Raw genomic sequence first — 23,366 nt, forward strand, 5'->3', positions numbered from 1 at the left:
AGGGTAGGGTAGGGTAGCATAGGGTGGAATAGAGAGTAGAAGAATAGAAGGGAAGAGAAGAGAAGAGAATTGAAAAGAGTCGAATCGAATAGATTAGAGTTGGACAGAGTAGGGGAGGGGAGGGTAGAATAGAATGGCATAGAACAGAACAGAACACGATAGAAAGCATAGCAGAGAGTAGAATAGGGAAGAGTGGAGTTGAATAGAGTCGAAAAGAGCCAAATAGAGCTGATTAGAGCCGAATGGAGCCAAACGGAGCTGAATCAAGACGAAACGAGACGAATCGAGACAAATCGAGCCGAATTGTGCCTAATCGCATTGTATCACGGAGAATCCTGTCGCATTCCGTCAAATCGTGTCGAATTGCATCGAATCAAATCGAATTGTATTTGAGCTGAATCGCGTCGAATCGTGTCGAAATGTGTCAAGTCGAATCCAATGGAATAGAGTAGGGGAGGGGAGGGAAGGGGAGAAAAATAGAATAGAGTAAAATAGAACTGAACAGGAAGAATACGAAAGAATAGAGTAGAGTAGAATAGAGTAAAGCAGAATAGAGTTGTATAGAGGCGAATAGAGCCAAATGGAGATGAAACGAGACAAATTGAATTGCATCGAATAGAATCTATTAGAGTGAACTAGAGCAGGGTAGGGTAAGGTAGAATAGAATAGCCCAGAATGGAGTGGAATGGAATCGAATGGAGTCGTATAATGATGAATAGAGTAGGAAAGACTTGACTAGAGCCAAATAGGGCAGAATAGGACCGAATCGAGCCAAATCCCACCAAATCGAGCCTAATCGAGCCGAACTGAGCCAAATTGAGCTGATTTGAACCGAAGGGTGCCGAATCGCGTCAAAATCTGTCAAATGAAATGGAATAGATTAGAGTAGGGTAGGTTAAGGTAGGGTAGAGTAGAATAGAATAGAACAGGACAGAAGAAAACAGAAAGAGTAGAGTGGAGTCGAATAGAGACGAGTAGAACCAAATGGAGACAAATTGTGCCAAATCTCATCATATGGTGTCGAATCACTTTGAATCGCGTCGAATCCCTGCAATTCGTGTTGAATCGTGTTGCATCGAATCAAATCTATTAGAATGGATTATAGTAGAGGAGGATAGGGTAGAGTAGATTACAATAGAATAGAGTAGAAGAGATTAGAATGGAGTAGAATGCTGGAGTGGAGCTGAATGTTTTTGAATGGAGTCGAATGGCATCGAATACAGAAATCGAGTCGAATAGAGCTGACTAGAGCCAATACAGCCAAATCGAGCTGAACTGAGCCAAATCAAACCGATTTGAACCGAATGGACCCCGTTGGAGCCAATTCGAGCCTAGTCACATCGAATCGCGTCGAATAATGTTGAAATGCGACAAATGGAATTGAATAGAGTAGGGTAGGTTAGGGTAGAAGAGAAGAGAATAGAACGGGACAGAATACAACAGAATAGGGTAAGGAGAGTAGAGCAGAGTAGTGTAGAGTAGAATAGAGTCCGATAGAGCCGAATCGAGCCGAATCAATCCAAATGGATAGGAAATAAGACAAATCGCGTCAAATAGAACCGAACCGATTAGAGTTGGTTAGGGTAGGGCAGAAAGGAATAGAGTAGGATAGTGTGGACTAGAGTGGAATTGTTGGGAGTGGAGTCAAATGGAGCGGAATAGATACGGACAAAGTCGAATAGAGCCAAATAGAGCGGAATAGGGCTGAATAAGGCCGAATCGAGCCAATGTGAGTCGAATCGAGCCTAACTGAGCTGAATCAACCTGAATGGAGCCGAATCCAGCCGAATCGAGCCTAAACAAGCTGAATCCACATGATTCGAGCCGAAAGGACCTGAATGGAGAAAGGCAAGGCAAGGCAAGGATCAAACGGGACCCAGTCAGACCAAGCCGGGCATGACCAGATCCAGCCGGGCATAACCACATCAAACCAGATCTAACTAGACCCAACCGGATCAAGCCAGATCCAACCGGGCCTAACTGTATCCAAGCGGATCCAATCGAATCCAGGTGGATAGAAGCAGATCCAGCCGAATAGAACCGGATCCAGCCAGACATAAAAGGATCCAGTCAGATCCGAATGGATTCAACCCGTTCTAAACAGATACACCTGGATCCAACCAGTCCCAACCGGTTCCAACAGGATCCATCCGGTTCCAATCTTTCCCATCTGGTTCCAACCGGATCCAAAACATTGGAACCGGACTCGTCCGGTTCCAACTGGTTCCATGTGGACCCAGCCGGATCCATCAGGTTTCAACTGGTTCTAGCAGAATCCAACGGGTTCCAGCCGGTTCGAACAAGATCCACCCGATTCCACCGGTTCCTTCCGGAACTCTGCGGTTCCAACCGGTTGCATCCGGATCGATCAGGTTCCAAGCGGCTCCATCCGGATCAATCAGCTTCCAACCGGGTGCATCCGGATTTTGCCGGATCAATCAGGTTTCAAGTGGTTCCAGCTGGATGCAACCGGTTCCAGCCGGTTCCAAATGGATCCATCCGGTTGCAACCGGTTCCTTCCGGAACGTTCCTCTTCCAACCGGTTTCATCCAGATCCATCCGCTTCCAACTGGATCCAGCCTGATCCATCAGGTTTCAACTGGTTCCAGCTGCATCCAACCGGTTCCATGCGGATCCATACGCTTCCAACCGGATCCATCCAGCTCCAACCGTATCCATCTGTCTCCAAACAGTTCCAACCAGATCGAACAGGTTCCAATTGGTTCCATCCGGTTCCAACTGGATCCATCCCTTTCCATCCAGTTCCAACTGGTTGCTATCGGTTCCATCTGGATCCAACCAGATCCCACCTGATCCTTCCTATTCCAAGCGAATCCAACCGCTTCCATCCGATTCCAACCGGCTCGAATCAGCTCGAACGAGTCTCGTTGAATGCCATTGAATCCCAACAAATTCCAACAAATCACATCGAATCCCGTCACACCCCTTTGAATTGCATTGAATTCCGTCAAATCCCGACGAATCTCTTCAAACCCCGTTGAACCCTGTCGATTCTTGTCGAATCATGTCAAATCATATTGAGTTCCATCAGAACACGTCGAAATGCTTTGAATCCTGTCAAATTGCATCAATGGCATCGAATCGCTTCAAGTCGGTTCCAAACCCGTTGAATTCCACTGAATCGCATCAAATGGCTTCGATTGGCGTCTGATCGGGTCGATTCCTGTCACATCCCGTCGCATCTCATTCAATTTGTTAAATCGTGTCAATCTGTGTCATGTTGCATTGAATCCCTTCAAACAAAGTCGAGTGCCGTCGAATTGGGTCGAATCAAGTCGAATGGCATGGAACCCCATCGAATCTTGTCGAATCACGTGGAATCCTGTCGGATTGCCTCTAATCGTGTCAAATTGTGTTGAATCGCTTTGATACCTGTCGAATCCTGTCGATTCCCATCAAATGCCGCCCAATCAGATTGAATGGCTTTGAATCGGAACCAATGGAATAGATTCGAATGGAGTCAGGTAGGGTAAGTTTGGGTAGGGTAGACTACGGTGGACTAGAGTAGACTAGAGTAAACTAGACTAGAGGTCTAGACTATTACCCTAGGCTAGTAGCCTAGATGAGTAGACAAGAGTAGGGTAATGTGGGGTAGCGTAGGGTAGGGGAGCAAAGGGTGGAATAGAGACTGTAGAAGAATAGAAGAGAAGAGAAGAGAGTTGAATTGCCTCGAGTTGCACCGAATATCATCAAATCATGTCGAATCGCATTGAATAGAGTCTATTAGAGCAGGGTAGGGTAGGATAGAATAGAATTGGACAGGAAAGAGTAGAATAGAATACAATACAACAGAACAGAATAGAATAGATGACGGTAGGATAGGGTAGTACAGAATAGAATAGAGTAGGAAACAACAGAATAGAATAGAGTAGAACAGAACAGAATAGAATCGATTAGGGTAGGGTAGGTTGGAATAGAGAGAATAGAAGACTAGAATAGAACAGAACAGAGCAGAATAGAAAAGGAGAGATTCGTGTACGGTAGGGTAGGATAGGGTAGAATAGAAATGAATAGAATAAAAGAGAATAGAGTCGCATTGTATCAAATTTCGTGGAATCGCATTAAATCACATGGAATAGAATAGATTAGAGTAGGGAAGGGCAGGATAGAATAGAAAGGAATAGAATAGACCAGAATGGCATAGAACAGAACTGAAAGGAACAGAAGAGGGTAGGGCAGGGTAGAATTGAGTAGGGTACTGTAGAGTCAAATAGAATAGATTAGGGTAGGGTAGGGTAGCATAGGGTGGAATAGAGAGTAGAAGAATAGAAGGGAAGAGAAGAGAAGAGAATTGAAAAGAGTCGAATCGAATAGATTAGAGTTGGACAGAGTAGGGGAGGGGAGGGTAGAATAGAATGGCATAGAACAGAACAGAACACGATAGAAAGCATAGCAGAGAGTAGAATAGGGAAGAGTGGAGTTGAATAGAGTCGAAAAGAGCCAAATAGAGCTGATTAGAGCCGAATGGAGCCAAACGGAGCTGAATCAAGACGAAACGAGACGAATCGAGACAAATCGAGCCGAATTGTGCCTAATCGCATTGTATCACGGAGAATCCTGTCGCATTCCGTCAAATCGTGTCGAATTGCATCGAATCAAATCGAATTGTATTTGAGCTGAATTGCGTCGAATCGTGTCGAAATGTGTCAAGTCGAATCCAATGGAATAGAGTAGGGGAGGGGAGGGAAGGGGAGAAAAATAGAATAGAGTAAAATAGAACTGAACAGGAAGAATACGAAAGAATAGAGTAGAGTAGAATAGAGTAAAGCAGAATAGAGTTGTATAGAGGCGAATAGAGCCAAATGGAGATGAAACGAGACAAATTGAATTGCATCGAATAGAATCTATTAGAGTGAACTAGAGCAGGGTAGGGTAAGGTAGAATAGAATAGCCCAGAATGGAGTGGAATGGAATCGAATGGAGTCGTATAATGATGAATAGAGTAGGAAAGACTTGACTAGAGCCAAATAGGGCAGAATAGGACCGAATCGAGCCAAATCCCACCAAATCGAGCCTAATCGAGCCGAACTGAGCCAAATTGAGCTGATTTGAACCGAAGGGTGCCGAATCGCGTCAAAATCTGTCAAATGAAATGGAATAGATTAGAGTAGGGTAGGTTAAGGTAGGGTAGAGTAGAATAGAATAGAACAGGACAGAAGAAAACAGAAAGAGTAGAGTGGAGTCGAATAGAGACGAGTAGAACCAAATGGAGACAAATTGTGCCAAATCTCATCATATGGTGTCGAATCACTTTGAATCGCGTCGAATCCCTGCAATTCGTGTTGAATCGTGTTGCATCGAATCAAATCTATTAGAATGGATTATAGTAGAGGAGGATAGGGTAGAGTAGATTACAATAGAATAGAGTAGAAGAGATTAGAATGGAGTAGAATGCTGGAGTGGAGCTGAATGTTTTTGAATGGAGTCGAATGGCATCGAATACAGAAATCGAGTCGAATAGAGCTGACTAGAGCCAATACAGCCAAATCGAGCTGAACTGAGCCAAATCAAACCGATTTGAACCGAATGGACCCCGTTGGAGCCAATTCGAGCCTAGTCACATCGAATCGCGTCGAATAATGTTGAAATGCGACAAATGGAATTGAATAGAGTAGGGTAGGTTAGGGTAGAAGAGAAGAGAATAGAACGGGACAGAATACAACAGAATAGGGTAAGGAGAGTAGAGCAGAGTAGTGTAGAGTAGAATAGAGTCCGATAGAGCCGAATCGAGCCGAATCAATCCAAATGGATAGGAAATAAGACAAATCGCGTCAAATAGAACCGAACCGATTAGAGTTGGTTAGGGTAGGGCAGAAAGGAATAGAGTAGGATAGTGTGGACTAGAGTGGAATTGTTGGGAGTGGAGTCAAATGGAGCGGAATAGATACGGACAAAGTCGAATAGAGCCAAATAGAGCGGAATAGGGCTGAATAAGGCCGAATCGAGCCAATGTGAGTCGAATCGAGCCTAACTGAGCTGAATCAACCTGAATGGAGCCGAATCCAGCCGAATCGAGCCTAAACAAGCTGAATCCACATGATTCGAGCCGAAAGGACCTGAATGGAGAAAGGCAAGGCAAGGCAAGGATCAAACGGGACCCAGTCAGACCAAGCCGGGCATGACCAGATCCAGCCGGGCATAACCACATCAAACCAGATCTAACTAGACCCAACCGGATCAAGCCAGATCCAACCGGGCCTAACTGTATCCAAGCGGATCCAATCGAATCCAGGTGGATAGAAGCAGATCCAGCCGAATAGAACCGGATCCAGCCAGACATAAAAGGATCCAGTCAGATCCGAATGGATTCAACCCGTTCTAAACAGATACACCTGGATCCAACCAGTCCCAACCGGTTCCAACAGGATCCATCCGGTTCCAATCTTTCCCATCTGGTTCCAACCGGATCCAAAACATTGGAACCGGACTCGTCCGGTTCCAACTGGTTCCATGTGGACCCAGCCGGATCCATCAGGTTTCAACTGGTTCTAGCAGAATCCAACGGGTTCCAGCCGGTTCGAACAAGATCCACCCGATTCCACCGGTTCCTTCCGGAACTCTGCGGTTCCAACCGGTTGCATCCGGATCGATCAGGTTCCAAGCGGCTCCATCCGGATCAATCAGCTTCCAACCGGGTGCATCCGGATTTTGCCGGATCAATCAGGTTTCAAGTGGTTCCAGCTGGATGCAACCGGTTCCAGCCGGTTCCAAATGGATCCATCCGGTTGCAACCGGTTCCTTCCGGAACGTTCCTCTTCCAACCGGTTTCATCCAGATCCATCCGCTTCCAACTGGATCCAGCCTGATCCATCAGGTTTCAACTGGTTCCAGCTGCATCCAACCGGTTCCATGCGGATCCATACGCTTCCAACCGGATCCATCCAGCTCCAACCGTATCCATCTGTCTCCAAACAGTTCCAACCAGATCGAACAGGTTCCAATTGGTTCCATCCGGTTCCAACTGGATCCATCCCTTTCCATCCAGTTCCAACTGGTTGCTATCGGTTCCATCTGGATCCAACCAGATCCCACCTGATCCTTCCTATTCCAAGCGAATCCAACCGCTTCCATCCGATTCCAACCGGCTCGAATCAGCTCGAACGAGTCTCGTTGAATGCCATTGAATCCCAACAAATTCCAACAAATCACATCGAATCCCGTCACACCCCTTTGAATTGCATTGAATTCCGTCAAATCCCGACGAATCTCTTCAAACCCCGTTGAACCCTGTCGATTCTTGTCGAATCATGTCAAATCATATTGAGTTCCATCAGAACACGTCGAAATGCTTTGAATCCTGTCAAATTGCATCAATGGCATCGAATCGCTTCAAGTCGGTTCCAAACCCGTTGAATTCCACTGAATCGCATCAAATGGCTTCGATTGGCGTCTGATCGGGTCGATTCCTGTCACATCCCGTCGCATCTCATTCAATTTGTTAAATCGTGTCAATCTGTGTCATGTTGCATTGAATCCCTTCAAACAAAGTCGAGTGCCGTCGAATTGGGTCGAATCAAGTCGAATGGCATGGAACCCCATCGAATCTTGTCGAATCACGTGGAATCCTGTCGGATTGCCTCTAATCGTGTCAAATTGTGTTGAATCGCTTTGATACCTGTCGAATCCTGTCGATTCCCATCAAATGCCGCCCAATCAGATTGAATGGCTTTGAATCGGAACCAATGGAATAGATTCGAATGGAGTCAGGTAGGGTAAGTTTGGGTAGGGTAGACTACGGTGGACTAGAGTAGACTAGAGTAAACTAGACTAGAGGTCTAGACTATTACCCTAGGCTAGTAGCCTAGATGAGTAGACAAGAGTAGGGTAATGTGGGGTAGCGTAGGGTAGGGGAGCAAAGGGTGGAATAGAGACTGTAGAAGAATAGAAGAGAAGAGAAGAGAGTTGAATTGCCTCGAGTTGCACCGAATATCATCAAATCATGTCGAATCGCATTGAATAGAGTCTATTAGAGCAGGGTAGGGTAGGATAGAATAGAATTGGACAGGAAAGAGTAGAATAGAATACAATACAACAGAACAGAATAGAATAGATGACGGTAGGATAGGGTAGTACAGAATAGAATAGAGTAGGAAACAACAGAATAGAATAGAGTAGAACAGAACAGAATAGAATCGATTAGGGTAGGGTAGGTTGGAATAGAGAGAATAGAAGACTAGAATAGAACAGAACAGAGCAGAATAGAAAAGGAGAGATTCGTGTACGGTAGGGTAGGATAGGGTAGAATAGAAATGAATAGAATAAAAGAGAATAGAGTCGCATTGTATCAAATTTCGTGGAATCGCATTAAATCACATGGAATAGAATAGATTAGAGTAGGGAAGGGCAGGATAGAATAGAAAGGAATAGAATAGACCAGAATGGCATAGAACAGAACTGAAAGGAACAGAAGAGGGTAGGGCAGGGTAGAATTGAGTAGGGTACTGTAGAGTCAAATAGAATAGATTAGGGTAGGGTAGGGTAGCATAGGGTGGAATAGAGAGTAGAAGAATAGAAGGGAAGAGAAGAGAAGAGAATTGAAAAGAGTCGAATCGAATAGATTAGAGTTGGACAGAGTAGGGGAGGGGAGGGTAGAATAGAATGGCATAGAACAGAACAGAACACGATAGAAAGCATAGCAGAGAGTAGAATAGGGAAGAGTGGAGTTGAATAGAGTCGAAAAGAGCCAAATAGAGCTGATTAGAGCCGAATGGAGCCAAACGGAGCTGAATCAAGACGAAACGAGACGAATCGAGACAAATCGAGCCGAATTGTGCCTAATCGCATTGTATCACGGAGAATCCTGTCGCATTCCGTCAAATCGTGTCGAATTGCATCGAATCAAATCGAATTGTATTTGAGCTGAATCGCGTCGAATCGTGTCGAAATGTGTCAAGTCGAATCCAATGGAATAGAGTAGGGGAGGGGAGGGAAGGGGAGAAAAATAGAATAGAGTAAAATAGAACTGAACAGGAAGAATACGAAAGAATAGAGTAGAGTAGAATAGAGTAAAGCAGAATAGAGTTGTATAGAGGCGAATAGAGCCAAATGGAGATGAAACGAGACAAATTGAATTGCATCGAATAGAATCTATTAGAGTGAACTAGAGCAGGGTAGGGTAAGGTAGAATAGAATAGCCCAGAATGGAGTGGAATGGAATCGAATGGAGTCGAATGGAGTCGTATAATGATGAATAGAGTAGGAAAGACTTGACTAGAGCCAAATAGGGCAGAATAGGACCGAATCGAGCCAAATCCCACCAAATCGAGCCTAATCGAGCCGAACTGAGCCAAATTGAGCTGATTTGAACCGAAGGGTGCCGAATCGCGTCAAAATCTGTCAAATGAAATGGAATAGATTAGAGTAGGGTAGGTTAAGGTAGGGTAGAGTAGAATAGAATAGAACAGGACAGAAGAAAACAGAAAGAGTAGAGTGGAGTCGAATAGAGACGAGTAGAACCAAATGGAGACAAATTGTGCCAAATCTCATCATATGGTGTCGAATCACTTTGAATCGCGTCGAATCCCTGCAATTCGTGTTGAATCGTGTTGCATCGAATCAAATCTATTAGAATGGATTATAGTAGAGGAGGATAGGGTAGAGTAGATTACAATAGAATAGAGTAGAAGAGATTAGAATGGAGTAGAATGCTGGAGTGGAGCTGAATGTTTTTGAATGGAGTCGAATGGCATCGAATACAGAAATCGAGTCGAATAGAGCTGACTAGAGCCAATACAGCCAAATCGAGCTGAACTGAGCCAAATCAAACCGATTTGAACCGAATGGACCCCGTTGGAGCCAATTCGAGCCTAGTCACATCGAATCGCGTCGAATAATGTTGAAATGCGACAAATGGAATTGAATAGAGTAGGGTAGGTTAGGGTAGAAGAGAAGAGAATAGAACGGGACAGAATACAACAGAATAGGGTAAGGAGAGTAGAGCAGAGTAGTGTAGAGTAGAATAGAGTCCGATAGAGCCGAATCGAGCCGAATCAATCCAAATGGATAGGAAATAAGACAAATCGCGTCAAATAGAACCGAACCGATTAGAGTTGGTTAGGGTAGGGCAGAAAGGAATAGAGTAGGATAGTGTGGACTAGAGTGGAATTGTTGGGAGTGGAGTCAAATGGAGCGGAATAGATACGGACAAAGTCGAATAGAGCCAAATAGAGCGGAATAGGGCTGAATAAGGCCGAATCGAGCCAATGTGAGTCGAATCGAGCCTAACTGAGCTGAATCAACCTGAATGGAGCCGAATCCAGCCGAATCGAGCCTAAACAAGCTGAATCCACATGATTCGAGCCGAAAGGACCTGAATGGAGAAAGGCAAGGCAAGGCAAGGATCAAACGGGACCCAGTCAGACCAAGCCGGGCATGACCAGATCCAGCCGGGCATAACCACATCAAACCAGATCTAACTAGACCCAACCGGATCAAGCCAGATCCAACCGGGCCTAACTGTATCCAAGCGGATCCAATCGAATCCAGGTGGATAGAAGCAGATCCAGCCGAATAGAACCGGATCCAGCCAGACATAAAAGGATCCAGTCAGATCCGAATGGATTCAACCCGTTCTAAACAGATACACCTGGATCCAACCAGTCCCAACCGGTTCCAACAGGATCCATCCGGTTCCAATCTTTCCCATCTGGTTCCAACCGGATCCAAAACATTGGAACCGGACTCGTCCGGTTCCAACTGGTTCCATGTGGACCCAGCCGGATCCATCAGGTTTCAACTGGTTCTAGCAGAATCCAACGGGTTCCAGCCGGTTCGAACAAGATCCACCCGATTCCACCGGTTCCTTCCGGAACTCTGCGGTTCCAACCGGTTGCATCCGGATCGATCAGGTTCCAAGCGGCTCCATCCGGATCAATCAGCTTCCAACCGGGTGCATCCGGATTTTGCCGGATCAATCAGGTTTCAAGTGGTTCCAGCTGGATGCAACCGGTTCCAGCCGGTTCCAAATGGATCCATCCGGTTGCAACCGGTTCCTTCCGGAACGTTCCTCTTCCAACCGGTTTCATCCAGATCCATCCGCTTCCAACTGGATCCAGCCTGATCCATCAGGTTTCAACTGGTTCCAGCTGCATCCAACCGGTTCCATGCGGATCCATACGCTTCCAACCGGATCCATCCAGCTCCAACCGTATCCATCTGTCTCCAAACAGTTCCAACCAGATCGAACAGGTTCCAATTGGTTCCATCCGGTTCCAACTGGATCCATCCCTTTCCATCCAGTTCCAACTGGTTGCTATCGGTTCCATCTGGATCCAACCAGATCCCACCTGATCCCTCCTATTCCAAGCGAATCCAACCGCTTCCATCCGATTCCAACCGGCTCGAATCAGCTCGAACGAGTCTCGTTGAATGCCATTGAATCCCAACAAATTCCACCAAATCACATCGAATCCCGTCACACCCCTTTGAATTGCATTGAATTCCGTCAAATCCCGACGAATCTCTTCAAACCCCGTTGAACCCTGTCGATTCTTGTCGAATCATGTCAAATCATATTGAGTTCCATCAGAACACGTCGAAATGCTTTGAATCCTGTCAAATTGCATCAATGGCATCGAATCGCTTCAAGTCGGTTCCAAACCCGTTGAATTCCACTGAATCGCATCAAATGGCTTCGATTGGCGTCTGATCGGGTCGATTCCTGTCACATCCCGTCGCATCTCATTCAATTTGTTAAATCGTGTCAATCTGTGTCATGTTGCATTGAATCCCTTCAAACAAAGTCGAGTGCCGTCGAATTGGGTCGAATCAAGTCGAATGGCATGGAACCCCATCGAATCTTGTCGAATCACGTGGAATCCTGTCGGATTGCCTCTAATCGTGTCAAATTGTGTTGAATCGCTTTGATACCTGTCGAATCCTGTCGATTCCCATCAAATGCCGCCCAATCAGATTGAATGGCTTTGAATCGGAACCAATGGAATAGATTCGAATGGAGTCAGGTAGGGTAAGTTTGGGTAGGGTAGACTACGGTGGACTAGAGTAGACTAGAGTAAACTAGACTAGAGGTCTAGACTATTACCCTAGGCTAGTAGCCTAGATGAGTAGACAAGAGTAGGGTAATGTGGGGTAGCGTAGGGTAGGGGAGCAAAGGGTGGAATAGAGACTGTAGAAGAATAGAAGAGAAGAGAATAGAGTTGAATTGCCTCGAGTTGCACCGAATATCATCAAATCATGTCGAATCGCATTGAATAGAGTCTATTAGAGCAGGGTAGGGTAGGATAGAATAGAATTGGACAGGAAAGAGTAGAATAGAATACAATACAACAGAACAGAATAGAATAGATGACGGTAGGATAGGGTAGTACAGAATAGAATAGAGTAGGAAACAACAGAATAGAATAGAGTAGAACAGAACAGAATAGAATCGATTAGGGTAGGGTAGGTTGGAATAGAGAGAATAGAAGACTAGAATAGAACAGAACAGAGCAGAATAGAAAAGGAGAGATTCGTGTACGGTAGGGTAGGATAGGGTAGAATAGAAATGAATAGAATAAAAGAGAATAGAGTCGCATTGTATCAAATTTCGTGGAATCGCATTAAATCACATGGAATAGAATAGATTAGAGTAGGGAAGGGCAGGATAGAATAGAAAGGAATAGAATAGACCAGAATGGCATAGAACAGAACTGAAAGGAACAGAAGAGGGTAGGGCAGGGTAGAATTGAGTAGGGTACTGTAGAGTCAAATAGAATAGATTAGGGTAGGGTAGGGTAGCATAGGGTGGAATAGAGAGTAGAAGAATAGAAGGGAAGAGAAGAGAAGAGAATTGAAAAGAGTCGAATCGAATAGATTAGAGTTGGACAGAGTAGGGGAGGGGAGGGTAGAATAGAATGGCATAGAACAGAACAGAACACGATAGAAAGCAGAGCAGAGAGTAGAATAGGGAAGAGTGGAGTTGAATAGAGTCGAAAAGAGCCAAATAGAGCTGATTAGAGCCGAATGGAGCCAAACGGAGCTGAATCAAGACGAAACGAGACGAATCGAGACAAATCGAGCCGAATTGTGCCTAATCGCATTGTATCACGGAGAATCCTGTCGCATTCCGTCAAATCGTGTCGAATTGCATCGAATCAAATCGAATTGTATTTGAGCTGAATCGCGTCGAATCGTGTCGAAATGTGTCAAGTCGAATCCAATGGAATAGAGTAGGGGAGGGGAGGGAAGGGGAGAAAAATAGAATAGAGTAAAATAGAACTGAACAGGAAGAATACGAAAGAATAGAGTAGAGTAGAATAGAGTAAAGCAGAATAGAGTTGTATAGAGGCGAATAGAGCCAAATGGAGATGAAACGAGACAAATTGAATTGCATCGAATAGAATCTATTAGAGTGAACTAGAGCAGGGTAGGGTAAGGTAGAATAGAATAGCCCAGAATGGAGTGGAATGGAATCGAATGGAGTCGAATGGAGTCGTATAATGATGAATAGAGTAGGAAAGACTTGACTAGAGCCAAATAGGGCAGAATAGGACCGAATCGAGCCAAATCCCACCAAATCGAGCCTAATCGAGCCGAACTGAGCCAAATTGAGCTGATTTGAACCGAAGGGTGCCGAATCGCGTCAAAATCTGTCAAATGAAATGGAATAGATTAGAGTAGGGTAGGTTAAGGTAGGGTAGAGTAGAATAGAATAGAACAGGACAGAAGAAAACAGAAAGAGTAGAGTGGAGTCGAATAGAGACGAGTAGAACCAAATGGAGACAAATTGTGCCAAATCTCATCATATGGTGTCGAATCACTTTGAATCGCGTCGAATCCCTGCAATTCGTGTTGAATCGTGTTGCATCGAATCAAATCTATTAGAATGGATTATAGTAGAGGAGGATAGGGTAGAGTAGATTACAATAGAATAGAGTAGAAGAGATTAGAATGGAGTAGAATGCTGGAGTGGAGCTGAATGTTTTTGAATGGAGTCGAATGGCATCGAATACAGAAATCGAGTCGAATAGAGCTGACTAGAGCCAATACAGCCAAATGGAGCTGAACTGAGCCAAATCAAACCGATTTGAACCGAATGGACCCCGTTGGAGCCAATTCGAGCCTAGTCACATCGAATCGCGTCGAATAATGTTGAAATGCGACAAATGGAATTGAATAGAGTAGGGTAGGTTAGGGTAGAAGAGAAGAGAATAGAACGGGACAGAATACAACAGAATAGGGTAAGGAGAGTAGAGCAGAGTAGTGTAGAGTAGAATAGAGTCCGATAGAGCCGAATCGAGCCGAATCAATCCAAATGGATAGGAAATAAGACAAATCGCGTCAAATAGAACCGAACCGATTAGAGTTGGTTAGGGTAGGGCAGAAAGGAATAGAGTAGGATAGTGTGGACTAGAGTGGAATTGTTGGGAGTGGAGTCAAATGGAGCGGAATAGATACGGACAAAGTCGAATAGAGCCAAATAGAGCGGAATAGGGCTGAATAAGGCCGAATCGAGCCAATGTGAGTCGAATCGAGCCTAACTGAGCTGAATCAACCTGAATGGAGCCGAATCCAGCCGAATCGAGCCTAAACAAGCTGAATCCACATGATTCGAGCCGAAAGGACCTGAATGGAGAAAGGCAAGGCAAGGCAAGGATCAAACGGGACCCAGTCAGACCAAGCCGGGCATGACCAGATCCAGCCGGGCATAACCACATCAAACCAGATCTAACTAGACCCAACCGGATCAAGCCAGATCCAACCGGGCCTAACTGTATCCAAGCGGATCCAATCGAATCCAGGTGGATAGAAGCAGATCCAGCCGAATAGAACCGGATCCAGCCAGACATAAAAGGATCCAGTCAGATCCGAATGGATTCAACCCGTTCTAAACAGATACACCTGGATCCAACCAGTCCCAACCGGTTCCAACAGGATCCATCCGGTTCCAATCTTTCCCATCTGGTTCCAACCGGATCCAAAACATTGGAACCGAACTCGTCCGGTTCCAACTGGTTCCATGTGGACCCAGCCGGATCCATCAGGTTTCAACTGGTTCTAGCAGAATCCAACGGGTTCCAGCCGGTTCGAACAAGATCCACCCGATTCCACCGGTTCCTTCCGGAACTCTGCGGTTCCAACCGGTTGCATCCGGATCGATCAGGTTCCAAGCGGCTCCATCCGGATCAATCAGCTTCCAACCGGGTGCATCCGGATTTTGCCGGATCAATCAGGTTTCAAGTGGTTCCAGCTGGATGCAACCGGTTCCAGCCGGTTCCAAATGGATCCATCCGGTTCCAACCGGTTCCTTCCGGAACGTTCCTCTTCCAACCGGTTTCATCCAGATCCATCCGCTTCCAACTGGATCCAGCCTGATCCATCAGGTTTCAACTGGTTCCAGCTGCATCCAACCGGTTCCATGCGGATCCATACGCTTCCAACCGGATCCATCCAGCTCCAACCGTATCCATCTGTCTCCAAACAGTTCCAACCAGATCGAACAGGTTCCAATTGGTTCCATCCGGTTCCAACTGGATCCATCCCTTTCCATCCAGTTCCAACTGGTTGCTATCGGTTCCATCTGGATCCAACCAGATCCCACCTGATCCCTCCTATTCCAAGCGAATCCAACCGCTTCCATCCGATTCCAACCGGCTCGAATCAGCTCGAACGAGTCTCGTTGAATGCCATTGAATCCCAACAAATTCCAACAAATCACGTCGAATCCCGTCACACCCCTTTGAATTGCATTGAATTCCGTCAAATCCCGACGAATCTCTTCAAACCCCGTTGAACCCTGTCGATTCTTGTCGAATCATGTCAAATCATATTGAGTTCCATCAGAACACGTCGAAATGCTTTGAATCCTGTCAAATTGCATCAATGGCATCGAATCGCTTCAAGTCGGTTCCAAACCCGTTGAATTCCACTGAATCGCATCAAATGGCTTCGATTGGCGTCTGATCGGGTCGATTCCTGTCACATCCCGTCGCATCTCATTCAATTTGTTAAATCGTGTCAATCTGTGTCATGTTGCATTGAATCCCTTCAAACAAAGTCGAGTGCCGTCGAATTGGGTCGAATCAAGTCGAATGGCATGGAACCCCATCGAATCTTGTCGAATCACGTGGAATCCTGTCGGATTGCCTCTAATCGTGTCAAATTGTGTTGAATCGCTTTGATACCTGTCGAATCCTGTCGATTCCCATCAAATGCCGCCCAATCAGATTGAATGGCTTTGAATCGGAACCAATGGAATAGATTCGAATGGAGTCAGGTAGGGTAAGTTTGGGTAGGGTAGACTACGGTGGACTAGAGTAGACTAGAGTAAACTAGACTAGAGGTCTAGACTATTACCCTAGGCTAGTAGCCTAGATGAGTAGACAAGAGTAGGGTAATGTGGGGTAGCGTAGGGTAGGGGAGCAAAGGGTGGAATAGAGACTGTAGAAGAATAGAAGAGAAGAGAAGAGAGTTGAATTGCCTCGAGTTGCACCGAATATCATCAAATCATGTCGAATCGCATTGAATAGAGTCTATTAGAGCAGGGTAGGGTAGGATAGAATAGAATTGGACAGGAAAGAGTAGAATAGAATACAATACAACAGAACAGAATAGAATAGATGACGGTAGGATAGGGTAGTACAGAATAGAATAGAGTAGGAAACAACAGAATAGAATAGAGTAGAACAGAACAGAATAGAATCGATTAGGGTAGGGTAGGTTGGAATAGAGAGAATAGAAGACTAGAATAGAACAGAACAGAGCAGAATAGAAAAGGAGAGATTCGTGTACGGTAGGGTAGGATAGGGTAGAATAGAAATGAATAGAATAAAAGAGAATAGAGTCGCATTGTATCAAATTTCGTGGAATCGCATTAAATCACATGGAATAGAATAGATTAGAGTAGGGAAGGGCAGGATAGAATAGAAAGGAATAGAATAGACCAGAATGGCATAGAACAGAACTGAAAGGAACAGAAGAGGGTAGGGCAGGGTAGAATTGAGTAGGGTACTGTAGAGTCAAATAGAATAGATTAGGGTAGGGTAGGGTAGCATAGGGTGGAATAGAGAGTAGAAGAATAGAAGGGAAGAGAAGAGAAGAGAATTGAAGAGTCGAATCGAATAGATTAGAGTTGGACAGAGTAGGGGAGGGGAGGGTAGAATAGAATGGCATAGAACAGAACAGAACACGATAGAAAGCATAGCAGAGAGTAGAATAGGGAAGAGTGGAGTTGAATAGAGTCGAAAAGAGCCAAATAGAGCTGATTAGAGCCGAATGGAGCCAAACGGAGCTGAATCAAGACGAAACGAGACGAAACGAGACGAATCGAGACAAATCGAGCCGAATTGTGCCTAATCGCATTGTATCACGGAGAATCCTGTCGCATTCCGTCAAATCGTGTCGAATTGCATCGAATCAAATCGAATTGTATTTGAGCTGAATCGCGTCGAATCGTGTCGAAATGTGTCAAGTCGAATCCAATGGAATAGAGTAGGGGAGGGGAGGGAAGGGGAGAAAAATAGAATAGAGTAAAATAGAACTGAACAGGAAGAATACGAAAGAATAGAGTAGAATAGAGTAAAGCAGAATAGAGTTGTATAGAGGCGAATAGAGCCAAATGGAGATGAAACGAGACAAATTGAATTGCATCGAATAGAATCTATTAGAGTGAACTAGAGCAGGGTAGGGTAAGGTAGAATAGAATAGCCCAGAATGGAGTGGAATGGAATCGAATGGAGTCGAATGGAGTCGTATAATGATGAATAGAGTAGGAAAGACTTGACTAGAGCCAAATAGGGCAGAATAGGACCGAATCGAGCCAAATCCCACCAAATCGAGCCTAATCGAGCCGAACTGAGCCAAATTGAGCTGATTTGAACCGAAGGGTGCCGAATCGCGTCAAAATCTGTCAAATGAAATGGAATAGATTAGAGTAGGGTAGGTTAAGGTAGGGTAGAGTAGAATAGAATAGAACAGGACAGAAGAAAACAGAAAGAGTAGAGTGGAGTCGAATAGAGACGAGTAGAACCAAATGGAGACAAATTGTGCCAAATCTCATCATATGGTGTCGAATCACTTTGAATCGCGTCGAATCCCTGCAATTCGTGTTGAATCGTGTTGCATCGAATCAAATCTATTAGAATGGATTATAGTAGAGGAGGATAGGGTAGAGTAGATTACAATAGAATAGAGTAGAAGAGATTAGAATGGAGTAGAAAGCTGGAGTGGAGCTGAATGTTTTTGAATGGAGTCGAATGGCATCGAATACAGAAATCGAGTCGAATAGAGCTGACTAGAGCCAATACAGCCAACTCGAGCTGAACTGAGCCAAATCAAACCGATTTGAACCGAATGGACCCCGTTGGAGCCAATTCGAGCCTAGTCACATCGAATCGCGTCGAATAATGTTGAAATGCGACAAATGGAATTGAATAGAGTAGGGTAGGTTAGGGTAGAAGAGAAGAGAATAGAACGGGACAGAATACAACAGAATAGGGTAAGGAGAGTAGAGCAGAGTAGTGTAGAGTAGAATAGAGTCCGATAGAGCCGAATCGAGCCGAATCAATCCAAATGGATAGGAAATAAGACAAATCGCGTCAAATAGAATCGAACCGATTAGAGTTGGTTAGGGTAGGGCAGAAAGGAATAGAGTAGGATAGTGTGGACTAGAGTGGAATTGTTGGGAGTGGAGTCAAATGGAGCGGAATAGATACGGACAAATTCGAATAGAGCCAAATAGAGCGGAATAGGGCTGAATAAGGCCGAATCGAGCCAATGTGAGTCGAATCGAGCCTAACTGAGCTGAATCAACCTGAATGGAGCCGAATCCAGCCGAATCGAGCCTAAACAAGCTGAATCCACATGATTCGAGCCGAAAGGACCTGAATGGAGAAAGGCAAGGCAAGGCAAGGATCAAACGGGACCCAGTCAGACCAAGCCGGGCATGACCAGATCCAGCCGGGCATAACCACATCAAACCAGATCTAACTAGACCCAACCGGATCAAGCCAGATCCAACCGGGCCTAACTGTATCCAAGCGGATCCAATCGAATCCAGGTGGATAGAAGCAGATCCAGCCGAATAGAACCGGATCCAGCCAGACATAAAAGGATCCAGTCAGATCCGAATGGATTCAACCCGTTCTAAACAGATACACCTGGATCCAACCAGTCCCAACCGGTTCCAACAGGATCCATCCGGTTCCAATCTTTCCCATCTGGTTCCAACCGGATCCAAAACATTGGAACCGGACTCGTCCGGTTCCAACTGGTTCCATGTGGACCCAGCCGGATCCATCAGGTTTCAACTGGTTCTAGCAGAATCCAACGGGTTCCAGCCGGTTCGAACAAGATCCACCCGATTCCACCGGTTCCTTCCGGAACTCTGCGGTTCCAACCGGTTGCATCCGGATCGATCAGGTTCCAAGCGGCTCCATCCGGATCAATCAGCTTCCAACCGGGTGCATCCGGATTTTGCCGGATCAATCAGGTTTCAAGTGGTTCCAGCTGGATGCAACCGGTTCCAGCCGGTTCCAAATGGATCCATCCGGTTGCAACCGGTTCCTTCCGGAACGTTCCTCTTCCAACCGGTTTCATCCAGATCCATCCGCTTCCAACTGGATCCAGCCTGATCCATCAGGTTTCAACTGGTTCCAGCTGCATCCAACCGGTTCCATGCGGATCCATACGCTTCCAACCGGATCCATCCAGCTCCAACCGTATCCATCTGTCTCCAAACAGTTCCAACCAGATCGAACAGGTTCCAATTGGTTCCATCCGGTTCCAACTGGATCCATCCCTTTCCATCCAGTTCCAACTGGTTGCTATCGGTTCCATCTGGATCCAACCAGATCCCACCTGATCCCTCCTATTCCAAGCGAATCCAACCGCTTCCATCCGATTCCAACCGGCTCAAATCAGCTCGAACGAGTCTCGTTGAATGCCATTGAATCCCAACAAATTCCAACAAATCACATCGAATCCCGTCACACCCCTTTGAATTGCATTGAATTCCGTCAAATCCCGACGAATCTCTTCAAACCCCGTTGAACCCTGTCGATTCTTGTCGAATCATGTCAAATCATATTGAGTTCCATCAGAACACGTCGAAATGCTTTGAATCCTGTCAAATTGCATCAATGGCATCGAATCGCTTCAAGTCGGTTCCAAACCCGTTGAATTCCACTGAATCGCATCAAATGGCTTCGATTGGCGTCTGATCGGGTCGATTCCTGTCACATCCCGTCGCATCTCATTCAATTTGTTAAATCGTGTCAATCTGTGTCATGTTGCATTGAATCCCTTCAAACAAAGTCGAGTGCCGTCGAATTGGGTCGAATCAAGTCGAATGGCATGGAACCCCATCGAATCTTGTCGAATCACGTGGAATCCTGTCGGATTGCCTCTAATCGTGTCAAATTGTGTTGAATCGCTTTGATACCTGTCGAATCCTGTCGATTCCCATCAAATGCCGCCCAATCAGATTGAATGGCTTTGAATCGGAACCAATGGAATAGATTCGAATGGAGTCAGGTAGGGTAAGTTTGGGTAGGGTAGACTACGGTGGACTAGAGTAGACTAGAGTAAACTAGACTAGAGGTCTAGACTATTACCCTAGGCTAGTAGCCTAGATGAGTAGACAAGAGTAGGGTAATGTGGGGTAGCGTAGGGTAGGGGAGCAAAGGGTGGAATAGAGACTGTAGAAGAATAGAAGAGAAGAGAATAGAGTTGAATTGCCTCGAGTTGCACCGAATATCATCAAATCATGTCGAATCGCATTGAATAGAGTCTATTAGAGCAGGGTAGGGTAGGATAGAATAGAATTGGACAGGAAAGAGTAGAATAGAATACAATACAACAGAACAGAATAGAATAGATGACGGTAGGATAGGGTAGTACAGAATAGAATAGAGTAGGAAACAACAGAATAGAATAGAGTAGAACAGAACAGAATAGAATCGATTAGGGTAGGGTAGGTTGGAATAGAGAGAATAGAAGACTAGAATAGAACAGAACAGAGCAGAATAGAAAAGGAGAGATTCGTGTACGGTAGGGTAGGATAGGGTAGAATAGAAATGAATAGAATAAAAGAGAATAGAGTCGCATTGTATCAAATTTCGTGGAATCGCATTAAATCACATGGAATAGAATAGATTAGAGTAGGGAAGGGCAGGATAGAATAGAAAGGAATAGAATAGACCAGAATGGCATAGAACAGAACTGAAAGGAACAGAAGAGGGTAGGGCAGGGTAGAATTGAGTAGGGTACTGTAGAGTCAAATAGAATAGATTAGGGTAGGGTAGGGTAGCATAGGGTGGAATAGAGAGTAGAAGAATAGAAGGGAAGAGAAGAGAAGAGAATTGAAGAGTCGAATCGAATAGATTAGAGTTGGACAGAGTAGGGGAGGGGAGGGTAGAATAGAATGGCATAGAACAGAACAGAACACGATAGAAAGCATAGCAGAGAGTAGAATAGGGAAGAGTGGAGTTGAATAGAGTCGAAAAGAGCCAAATAGAGCTGATTAGAGCCGAATGGAGCCAAACGGAGCTGAATCAAGACGAAACGAGACGAATCGAGACAAATCGAGCCGAATTGTGCCTAATCGCATTGTATCACGGAGAATCCTGTCGCATTCCGTCAAATCGTGTCGAATTGCATCGAATCAAATCGAATTGTATTTGAGCTGAATCGCGTCGAATCGTGTCGAAATGTGTCAAGTCGAATCCAATGGAATAGAGTAGGGGAGGGGAGGGAAGGGGAGAAAAATAGAATAGAGTAAAATAGAACTGAACAGGAAGAATACGAAAGAATAGAGTAGAATAGAGTAAAGCAGAATAGAGTTGTATAGAGGCGAATAGAGCCAAATGGAGATGAAACGAGACAAATTGAATTGCATCGAATAGAATCTATTAGAGTGAACTAGAGCAGGGTAGGGTAAGGTAGAATAGAATAGCCCAGAATGGAGTGGAATGGAATCGAATGGAGTCGAATGGAGTCGTATAATGATGAATAGAGTAGGAAAGACTTGACTAGAGCCAAATAGGGCAGAATAGGACCGAATCGAGCCAAATCCCACCAAATCGAGCCTAATCGAGCCGAACTGAGCCAAATTGAGCTGATTTGAACCGAAGGGTGCCGAATCGCGTCAAAATCTGTCAAATGAAATGGAATAGATTAGAGTAGGGTAGGTTAAGGTAGGGTAGAGTAGAATAGAATAGAACAGGACAGAAGAAAACAGAAAGAGTAGAGTGGAGTCGAATAGAGACGAGTAGAACCAAATGGAGACAAATTGTGCCAAATCTCATCATATGGTGTCGAATCACTTTGAATCGCGTCGAATCCCTGCAATTCGTGTTGAATCGTGTTGCATCGAATCAAATCTATTAGAATGGATTATAGTAGAGGAGGATAGGGTAGAGTAGATTACAATAGAATAGAGTAGAAGAGATTAGAATGGAGTAGAAAGCTGGAGTGGAGCTGAATGTTTTTGAATGGAGTCGAATGGCATCGAATACAGAAATCGAGTCGAATAGAGCTGACTAGAGCCAATACAGCCAACTCGAGCTGAACTGAGCCAAATCAAACCGATTTGAACCGAATGGACCCCGTTGGAGCCAATTCGAGCCTAGTCACATCGAATCGCGTCGAATAATGTTGAAATGCGACAAATGGAATTGAATAGAGTAGGGTAGGTTAGGGTAGAAGAGAAGAGAATAGAACGGGACAGAATACAACAGAATAGGGTAAGGAGAGTAGAGCAGAGTAGTGTAGAGTAGAATAGAGTCCGATAGAGCCGAATCGAGCCGAATCAATCCAAATGGATAGGAAATAAGACAAATCGCGTCAAATAGAATCGAACCGATTAGAGTTGGTTAGGGTAGGGCAGAAAGGAATAGAGTAGGATAGTGTGGACTAGAGTGGAATTGTTGGGAGTGGAGTCAAATGGAGCGGAATAGATACGGACAAAGTCGAATAGAGCCAAATAGAGCGGAATAGGGCTGAATAAGGCCGAATCGAGCCAATGTGAGTCGAATCGAGCCTAACTGAGCTGAATCAACCTGAATGGAGCCGAATCCAGCCGAATCGAGCCTAAACAAGCTGAATCCACATGATTCGAGCCGAAAGGACCTGAATGGAGAAAGGCAAGGCAAGGCAAGGATCAAACGGGACCCAGTCAGACCAAGCCGGGCATGACCAGATCCAGCCGGGCATAACCACATCAAACCAGATCTAACTAGACCCAACCGGATCAAGCCAGATCCAACCGGGCCTAACTGTATCCAAGCGGATCCAATCGAATCCAGGTGGATAGAAGCAGATCCAGCCGAATAGAACCGGATCCAGCCAGACATAAAAGGATCCAGTCAGATCCGAATGGATTCAACCCGTTCTAAACAGATACACCTGGA

This window comes from Elephas maximus, chromosome 15 (assembly GCF_024166365.1).
Source record: "Elephas maximus indicus isolate mEleMax1 chromosome 15, mEleMax1 primary haplotype, whole genome shotgun sequence".
Lineage (NCBI taxonomy): Eukaryota > Metazoa > Chordata > Mammalia > Proboscidea > Elephantidae > Elephas > Elephas maximus.